Source organism: Hylobates moloch, unplaced genomic scaffold, assembly GCF_009828535.3.
Source record: "Hylobates moloch isolate HMO894 unplaced genomic scaffold, HMol_V3 SCAFFOLD_2, whole genome shotgun sequence".
NCBI classification, from domain to species: domain Eukaryota; kingdom Metazoa; phylum Chordata; class Mammalia; order Primates; family Hylobatidae; genus Hylobates; species Hylobates moloch.
This window is the reverse complement of record NW_026652277.1, coordinates 123,452,890-123,463,041: the sequence shown is the minus strand read 5'-3', so window position 1 is coordinate 123,463,041 and position 10,152 is coordinate 123,452,890. Positions and strand designations below refer to the sequence as shown.

The window sequence follows — 10,152 nt, the reverse complement described above, 5'->3', positions numbered from 1 at the left end:
AAGAAGGGGTTGGATGACAGGGCTTGAACGAGTTCAGTTATGACATGTTAAAGTGAGATACCTATTAGATACTGAGCAGGAGAGGTTGAGTAGACAGTTTGATGTCAAGGAATTCAGTGGAGGGTTCAAGGCTGGAGATAATAATCTGGGAATTTCTTCATATACAGGCTATCTAAAGCCATGGGATTAGACAAGGTCATGTGAGATGTGAGCTTAGATAAAAGAAGATAATGTACAAGGATTGAATCCTGAGATATGATAACACTTCGAGTTAGGGAGAAGAGGTGAGTCCCACATCAAAGACAGGATAGGAAGAAAACCAGGAGGATGGCACCAGAGAAACTAAAGGAGAAAAATGTTTTAAGAAGATCAGAGCAGCTTTTAAAAGTGAAAAGTTGAAAAGTGCGTAATTGCGCTATGGTTATAAAAGTTGGTATTATTAGACGAAGCTATGTGAAAGTACTTAGGAGCCCTCTGAACTATTTTTGCAACTTCTGTGAGTCTAAAAGTATTTCAAAGCAGACATTTAAAAAAATAGTTAAAAGCAGTTTTAAGAAAAGGAGCAAACAAATGCTGCTGAGAAGTCAGTGAAGAACAGGACTTGGAGTTCAGTGTTTAATTTGGCAACATGGAGCTCATTCATTAATGACCTTGCTAAGAGCAATTTCATGGAGTAGTGAGAACAAAAGTTTGATGTGAGTGTTTTCGAGAGAATGGGAAATGAGTATGTCAAGATAGTGAGTACAGACCATTTTTTGGAGGATTTTTACTGTAAGAGAGAACAAGGAAATATGCAGTATGTGGAGGTGCAAATGGGGCCAGGGAGCATTTTAAAACATAGTTAAAAGTTGAAATTCCAGTTGCTTAAGTCTGTGTATTTCACTAACCACTTTTTTTATTGTAATCTATTAAATCATTTAATTCTATATTAGTTGATAATGGAATTTTCTTTTGCCATTCATGAGTTTTCTTCTATTCCCTCTAAATTATAATTTAATTAGTTTCTATAAACTTAATTCTTCGGGCTTTATCCTGTTATCTATCACTTTTGAGGTAGTTTGCGTCATTCAAAGTACTCGTCTGGTGCTGTCTTCCATGAGCTATTTTCTGTCCAGGGAAATATACAACTAACTCTTCTCAACAATTTTAGAACTCCATGAACATTGTCACCTTTGCGTAGACATGAGGTTCAGATTTGTGTGCTTGTGTATGTGTTCAGCAGTTAATCAACAAAGTTCATTTAGGAGCCATTGTGGAAGGAATATGCTCTGGGTGTCGTGAGGATACAAAGGGATGGAGCATTTGAAGGGCCGTGTAAATTTCATGACTAAAGAAGCCTGAGCACTCTGGCTAGCTGTGGTTATGGCTCAGCTTAATGGGCTGACTCATTTCTGTGGCTGCTTTATAATTTTGTATCTCAAAGGGCCACCATTCCTAAATACCTCTTGTCTCCTTCAGCATCTCCTGCCGACACTTGTAACTAAAATCAAATAGTCACGGCAAAGCCATGCTTTTTAAGTAGCAATGCACACACCAATTACCTAAGTGTAGAGCAGGAAGATACAGAGACTGCCCCCGCCCCCCCGCCACCCCAATTGCTGGTCAGAAAGATCCAGCAACAACAAAAGACAAAGCATCCTGTTTCACAAAGCACATTAAACAGAGCAAACAGGCCTCTAACCCAATGGTTTAATTACAGTATAGGGCATTGTGGCAAACCATGCTTAGCCTTTCAAACCACTCGTGTGTTTCTCAATAAAAAGGAAAGCTCACCCAAAACCCTCACAAAGCTTCTCACACCCTGAGAAACCAATGGTGTCAGAGAACACTGTTCTGTTGGTTTTCTTCTTCAGTTCCCAAACTATCTCAACTTAGGAGAGTTAACTCAAACATGAGGAATTCATATATGGTTTTTTTCCTTTGTCTTCTAGCCAGTCTGACTGTCTGTCCTAACTTCATGCATCCCACTCGCTCCACTTTATTTAGAGTTTTTTGTGCAGCGAGCTTTAGGTAGAAGTTTTTGAACTAATCATCTCATCAGTTCAAGCCTCGTTAACATCATCAGTCCAATCAAGGCCTCTATAAGTCATGATTTATTTTTCTTTTTCCCCCTCTGCAAGCAGTCACTCTAGAGTACTTAATATGTCTTCTAATATGTATACAGATTTTAAGAATATTTTGTGTATGTATGTGTTTTTAAACAATTATTTCAATAGCTTTTGGAGAACAGATGGTGTTTGTTTAACATGGATAAGTTCTTTAGTGGTGATTTGTGAGATTTTGGTTTACCCATCACCCAAGCAGTGTATACTATACCCAATTTGTAGTCTTTTATCCCTCAACCCCCTCCTACGCTTCCCCATTGAGTCTCCAGAGTCCATTATATCATATGTATGTCTTTGCATCATCATAGCTTAGCTCCCATTTATGAGTGAGAACATATGATGCTTGGTTTTCTATTCCTGAGTTACTTCACTTAGAATAATGGTCTCCAACTCCATCCAGGTTGCTGTAAATGCCATTATTTCGTTCTTTCTTATGGCTGTGTAATATTCCATGGTGTGTGTGTGTGTGTGTGTGTGTGTGTGTGTGTGTAACATTTTCTTTATCAACTTGTTGATTGTTGGGCATTTAGGCTGATTTCATATTTTTGCAATTGCAAATCGTGCTGTTATAAACATACATGTGCAAGTGTCTTTTTCATATAATGACTTCTTTTCCTCTGGGTAGATACACAGTAGTGAGATTGCTGGATCAAATAGTAATTCTAGGTTTAGTTCTTCAAGGAATTTCCATACTGTTTTCCATAGCAGTTGTACTAGTTTACATTTCCACCAGCAGTGTAAAAGTGTACCCTTTGCACCACATCCACTCCAACATCTATTTTTTTTTTATTTTTTAATTATGGCCATTCTTGCAGGATTAGGTGGTATTGCATTGTGGTTTTGATTTGCATTTCCATGATCATTAGTGATGCTGACCATTTTTTCATACGTTTGTTGGCCACTTGTGTATCTTCTTTGGGAATTTTCTATTCGTATCCTTAGCCCACTTTTTGACAGGATTATTTGTTTTTTCTTCCTGATTTGTTTGAGTTCCTTGTAGATTCTGGAAATTAGTCCTTTGTCAGATGCATAGTTTGTGAATATTTTCTCCCACTCTGTGGGTTGTCTTTTTACTCTGCTGATTATTTCTTTTGCTGTGCAGAGGCTTTTTAATTTAATTAAATCCCATCTATTTATCTTTGTTTTTGTTAAATTTGCTTTTGGGTTCTTCAATGTCTACAAGAGTTTTTCCAATGTTATCTTCTAGAATTTTTAGGATTTCAGGTCTTAGATTTAAGTCTTTGATCCATCTTGGGTTGATTTTTGTATAAAGTGAGGACCAGATCCAATTTCATTCTCCTAAATGTGGTTTGCCAGTTACCCCAGCACCATTTGTTGAATAGGGTATCCTTTCCCCACTTTATGTTTTTGTTTGCTTTGTTGAAGATCAGTTGACTATAAGTATTTGGCTTTATTTCTGGGTTCTCTATTCTGTTCCATTGCTCTACATGCCTATTTTTATACCACTACCATGCTGTTTTTTTAACCATAGCCTTGTAGTATAGTTTGAAGTCAGGTAACGTGATGCTTCCAGATTTGTTCTTTATGCTTTGTCTTGCTTTGGCTATGTGGGCTCTTTTTTGGTTCCATATAAATTTTAGGATTGTTTTTCTAGTTCTGTGAAGAATGATAATGGCATTTTGATGGGAATTGCATTAATGTATAGATTGGTTTTGGGAGTATGGTCATTTTCACAATATTGATTCTACCCATCCATGAGCATGGGATGTGTTTCCATTTGTGTTGCCTGTGATTTCTTTCAGCAGTGTTTTGTAGTTTTCCTTGTAGAGATTTTTCACTCCTTGGTTAGATATATTCCTAAGTATTTTATTTTATTTTATTTTATTTTATTGCAGCTGTTGTAAAAGGGGTTGAGTTCTTGACTTGATTCTCAGCTTGGTCACTGTTGGTATATAGCAGTGCTACTGGTTTGTGTACGTTGATTTTGTATCCTGAAACTTTACTGAATTCATTTATCAGATCTAGGAGCCTTTTGGATGAGTCTTTAGGGCTTTTTAGATATAAATTCTATCTTTAGTGAACAGTGACAATTTGACTTCTTCTTTTTGTATTAGGGTAGTACTGGCTTCATAGAATGATTTGGGGGGGGGGATTCCCTTTTGCTCTATCTTTTGGAATAGTTTCAGTAGAATTGGTACCAATTCTTCTTTGAGTGTCTGATAGAATTCAGCTGTGAATTCATCTGGTTCTGGACTTTTTTTTGGCTGGCAATTTTTTCATTACTGTTTCAGTCTCTTGTTATTGGTCTGTTCAGAATTTCTGTCTCTTCCTGGTTTAATCTAGGAAGGTTGTATATTTCCAGGACTTTATCCATTTCCTCTAGGTTTTCTAGTTTGTGTGCATGAAGATGTTCATAGTAGCCTTGAATGATGTTTTATATTTCTGTGATATCAGTTGTAATATCTCCCATTTCATTTCTTATTGAGCTTATTTGGATCTTCTCTCTTCTTTTCTTGGTTAATCTTGCTAATGATCTATCAATTTTGTTTATCTTTTCAAACAACCAGCTTTTTGCTTCATTTATCTTTTGTATTTTTTTGTTTCAATTTGCTCTGATCTTTGTTTCTTCTTTTCTTCTTCTCTGTTTGGGTTTGGTTTGTCCTTGTTTCTCTAGTTCCTTGTGAGCTTAGATTGTCTATTTGTGCTCTTTGAGACTCTTTGATGTAGGCATTTAATGCTATGAACTTTCCTCTTAGTAGCACTTTTGCTGTATCTCAGAGATTTCACTATTATCATTCAGTTCCAAGAATTTTTTGATTTCCATCTTGATTTCATTGTTGAATCAAAGATCATTCAGGAGCAGATTATTTAATTTCCATGTATTTCTATAGTTTTGAGGGTTCCTTTTGGAGTTAATTTCCAATTTTATTCCCCTGTAGTCTAAGAGACTTGACTCTTTTTGTGATGAATTTCCCAGGTGTTCTTTAAGCTTCTTATGTTTGGATGTCTGGATCTATAGCAAGACCAGGGAAGTTTTCCTTGATTATTGCCACAAATAAGTTTTCCGAACTTTTAAATCTCTCTTCTTCCTCAGGAACACCAATCATTCTTAGGTTTGGTTGTGTAACATAATCCCAAATTTCTTGGAGGCTTTTTTTTTTTTTTTATTCTTTACCCTTTGTCTTTGTCAGATTGGGTTAATTTGAAAGCCTTGTCTTTGAGCTCTGAAGTTCTTTCTTTTACTTGTGTGATTCTATTATTGAAACTTTCCAGCATATTTTGCGTTTCTGTAAGTGTATCTTTTATTTCCAGAAGGTGTGATTGTCTTTTCTTTATGATACCTATTTCTCAGGATATGGATTCACCATATCCTGTAACATTTTCTAAATTTCTTTAAGTTGGTTTTTACCTTTCTCCGGCACCTCCTTGAGTAGCTTAATAATCAACCTTCTGAATTCTTTGTCTGGCAATTCAGAGATTTCTTCTTGGTTTATATCCATTGCCAGGGAGCTACTATGATCTTTTGGGGATATTATAAAACCTCGTTTTGTCATATTACTATAAATACTTTTCTGGTTCCTTCTCATTTGGGTAGACTGTTTTAGTAGAAAGATCTGGAACTCAAGGGCTGCTGTTCAGATTCTTTCATCCCACGAGGTGATCCCTTTTGTGGTACTCTCCCACTTGCCCTAGGGATGGGGCTTCCTGAGAGCCAGACTGCAGTGATTACTATTTCCCTTCTGGGTCTAGCCACCCAGCGGGGCTACCAGGTCCTGGGCTGGTGCAGGGGAATGTCTGCAAAGAGTCCAGTGATGTGATCTGTCTTCAGATCTCTCAGCCATGGATACCAGCACCTGCTCCAGTGGAGGTGGCAAGGAAGTGAAGTAGACTCTGTAGGAGTCCTTGATTGTAGTTTGGTTTATTGCACTGGTTTTCTTGAATGCTGGTTTTGCTAGCAATGAAGTTGTCATGTGGACAGACTCAAGAGCTCTGGTTAGCCAGGGTGTTGTGGGCAGTGGAATTAGCTGTTGTTTTCTCCTTCTTTGGAGCAGGGTTATTCTGTTATGAGTTGCCGTAATGGCTTGAGTTGGTTGGCCCCCAGCCAGGAGATGGCACTTTCAAGAGCGCACTAGCTGGAGTAGTTGAAGGCTGATATAAGCTTGCCCTACCTTGGCCAGGAGAAGCACTCGGGTTTTGCCAGCAATGGGTGGGGCCATAGAGCTCCCAAGACTTTATGTTTTTTGTCTTCAGCTACCAGGGCAGGTAGAGAAAAACCATCAGGCTGGGGCAGGGTTAGGTGGATCTGAACTCAGAATCTCCTTGGGCAGGGCTTGCCTCGGTCACTGTTTGTGGCCAAGGATGGGAGGTGTTTCTCCAGCCAATAGAGTTAGGTTCCCAGTGGGATTGTGGTTGCCTCTGCTGCATCTTACAGGTCACCAGGGAAGTGGGGGGAAACCAGCAGTGACAGGCCTCACCTGGCTCCTACACAGCCAGCAAGGCCAGTCTCACTCCCGCCGTACCCCACTAACATCCTAAAGTTTATATCCAGGCAGTTGGTCACCAGGGCTGAAATCTTGCCCCAGGCTACAAGCCTCCCCGCTGAGAAAGTAAACAGTCTCAGGCCTTGCCCTTCCCTGCATGCCTGCCTGTACCATGCACTGTGGCTTCTGCACTTGTATCTACACATCCCATTTGCCGTACCCCTGCCCCTGATCTGCTTAGGTAAATTCATCCTCAGTCAAAATTATTACAAAGTTCAGCTAGAAGCTTCCTTCACCCTGAGGCCCCTCCCCAGTTCCACTGGCTTCTGTTGCTGTCCCCAAGGACTGCTGTAAGATAAAGCCAGGGATGGTTTCCCTGGGCTCTAGCTGGGGACCAGGAGTACCTACAGGGCTTTTCCTGCTGCTGCTTCTACTTTTATATTTTGCTCAACTCGAAATCCATTTCCATTATAGGTAAGGTTAAATCCTCCTGTGATCCGGATTTTCAGGTTCCCCAATGGGGATGTGTGTTCAGAGGCAGACTTTTCCCTTCTCACACTTGGGGAACTCACAATTTTTTGGCTGTCTCACGGAGTTTATAGCAGCAAACTGCTTCTTTCTGTATATGTATATGATAGTTAATACTAAGTGTCAACTTGATTGGATTGAAGGATCCAAAGTATTGATCCTGGGTGTGTCTGTGAGGGTGTTGCCAAAGGAGATTAACACTATAGTCAGTGGGCTGGGAAAGGCAGACACACCCTTACTCTGGGTGAGCACCATCTAATCAGCTGCCAGCATGGCTAGAATATAAAGCAGGCAGAAAAATGTGAAAAGACTAGACTGGCCTAGGCTCCCAATCTACACCTTTCTCCCATATTGGATGCTTCCTGCTCTCGAACTTCGGACTCCATGTTGTTCAGTTTTGGGACTCAGACTGGCTTCCTTGCTCCTCAGCTTGCAGACAGCCTATTGTGAGACCTTCTGATCATGTGAGTTAATACTTAATAAACTCCCTTTGATATCTATCTATCCTATTAGTTCTGTCCCTCTAGTGAACCCTACAATGTGTTTTTATTTATTTTATTTTTTTAACCTTCCGAAGTTTAACCAATCAACTCCTTAGAAGCAAAATCTAACAATTACTTCAAATATTCTAAAATTCAACAGAGTAAAATCTCAAATTACTTTCTCATCTTCCTAATTCTAACTTTAAAAGGAGTCCCTCCATGAAGTGTCTGCACTTCCATGAGGATGCCAGGGAGGACTCATTGATTTTCACACTGGATAATGTTGAACTGCTCCAGTTTCAGAGACTCATGAAAAAGAGGATTCAGTATGTTAAAACGTTCACATCCCCAAGTTAAAAATGGAGACCGAATAAAACGGCATCCATATTTCTGGAGAAAAATCAGTACACATGTCACTTCTGTTACAGAAATCCATTTACAGCATCTGTCCCGCTCCATGGAAGCGACTGGTCTCAGGCATCTCCAGCTTCACCACCTCATTGCACACATGGGAGGCCTGGAAGGCTTTGAGCAGAAGCCAAGGTCCCATCAAGGTTCCAGACTTTCAGTGCCCCCTTTGTTTTCATTGAGTCTGGGCTGTTTTAGCTCTGCAGGACTGCCCTGAGTGTTTCCAGGCATCTCCTACTAAATTCTTCTGCAGAAGGGGTGGAAATTACATTGATTGGTACAGACTTTGGTGGAGTGTCTGCCTTTAAGGGTATTAAGTTTATTCTCCGGGGTGTTGTCTTGCTCCAGGATTGCAATGTGTTCAGAGTGACCCTCCGGGATGGATGGGCTTTTGTGTTTTAACTACTGGGTGGCAGGGTCTTCTTCTCTGAAGGCCTCGGCAAGGAGCTTTTGACAGCAGAATGATAGAGGGAGGGTCCCTGATGGCTGTTGGGGCTGGGGCCTGTCTGGCCTGAGTGGGGGTCAAGCAGGGGTTGCTGGGGTCTTGGGTTCTGCTGGCAGTTGTCCCCTCTACTGGTCTGGGTCCTGGCAAAGATCCTCGGTGTGTCTGACTCTTGGTTTTCTTTGCTGTATCAGGAGTTGTCGTGCTCAAAACTGACTTCTCTTTTAAAAGTATTCCAAGTTCATCTTTCTCAAATGTCACAAATGAGCAGTAACTGTCTGTGGAAGAAATGGCCATGAAGGCGCCATCGCTAGACCATGAAATGTCACTGAGGGTGTGGTAATGTGTATCAGACACATAACCGAAAGGGAAGGATTCCTCGGTGTCCAGAAGCACAGAGTCCTCCTAAGCCACAGCAAATACCAGGCGGTAGGGCAGACTCATTAGCTCCACACCTGTTTCCACCACCGGCCTCAGTTCAAAGTAGACTGGACAGCTGCCAACAGCAAGAGTGGCTTTTCCAGGACATGGAAGATGAGCGATGGGCCTTTTAAGATTCTTCCTGGAGAAAATGTAAGTGGTGTTCATTACATTTTCACTGGATTCCACACATCCAGCTGGTGTGAGGAGCAAAGATCCATCGGGAGTGAAACTCAGTCTACTGAAGAACAACTTCATGCTATCATTGTGAAACATCCAGTAGCTTCTTGCCTCTCCTTCAGCCCCTATTCCAGATAGCATCTTCGAAACATTAAAAACCACACGCTTCTTCTGTATACTGTATATCCGCAGCACCCTGTCACAGCTCAGAGTAGCAACATATTGACCTAAAGGGTCCCAGTTTACTCCTTGGACATAACTTTTATGTTACGTTAATTGATATTTTTTGTCTTTTATTGACATCCCATATGATGGCTGTGTTATCCACAGGGGCAGATGCCATTAAATTCCCATCAGTTGCCCAGCAAATATCATACACATCTTCTAAGTGGCCCCGCAGAGTCTTCACAACCATCCAGTTCTCCTTGTTCAGCTGGGCCTCGTCCTCATCCTGAAAAGCAATCTGCTCCAGCTCCTTGTTATCATTCACCTTCTACAACAGGATGACAGCATCATCTCCTCCCGATGCTAAAATCTCCCCAGTTGGAGAAAAACATTGACGGCTTTGGTATGATGAGCAAGATTGGACAAAAATTCGATGATGGCATTTCCATCTCGTCCCTTTTCTATCTTCCAGATCTGACAGCGGAGTCCATGCCTGCAGACACCAGTCTGTGCGTGCTCCCGGCCGTCCCATGCTGGAAGTCCAGGCTGTAAACAGGGTCTTTGTCATGCCAGGCTATTTCACAAGTGATAACTTTCATCCTCCTGAGTCTTGACGGGGCAAAACGTTTCTCCGGCACCGTTCTGCAGGGACCCGGATGGTCAGCGTTGCCATCACCTCCTGTGCAGGGCTGTGCTGCTTCCTGCGCACCACAGGCCCCAACCCTACGTGGGCAGGACCCGAGTTTTTATTTTTATTTCTGTTTTTTGAGACAGAGTGCTCTGTCCCCCGGGTTGGAGTGCAGTGGCACAATCTCAGCTCACTGCAACCTCCAGCTACTGGGTTCAAGCAATCCTCCCACCACAGCCTCCAGAGTAGCTGGGACTACAGGGAGGTACCACAATGCCCGGCTAATTTTTATAGAGGCAAGGCCTTGCTATGTTTCCCAGGCTGTTCTCGAACTCCTGAACTCAAGCAATCC

At 41.4% G+C, this 10,152-nt stretch overlaps 1 pseudogene; it reads right to left on the bottom strand.

The window, feature by feature from the left end:
* Positions 1–8,106: 8,106 nt before the first annotated feature.
* Positions 8,107–9,771, bottom strand: LOC116475673 (chromatin assembly factor 1 subunit B-like; annotated as a pseudogene).
* Between the last annotated feature and the right edge of the window lie 381 nt (positions 9,772–10,152).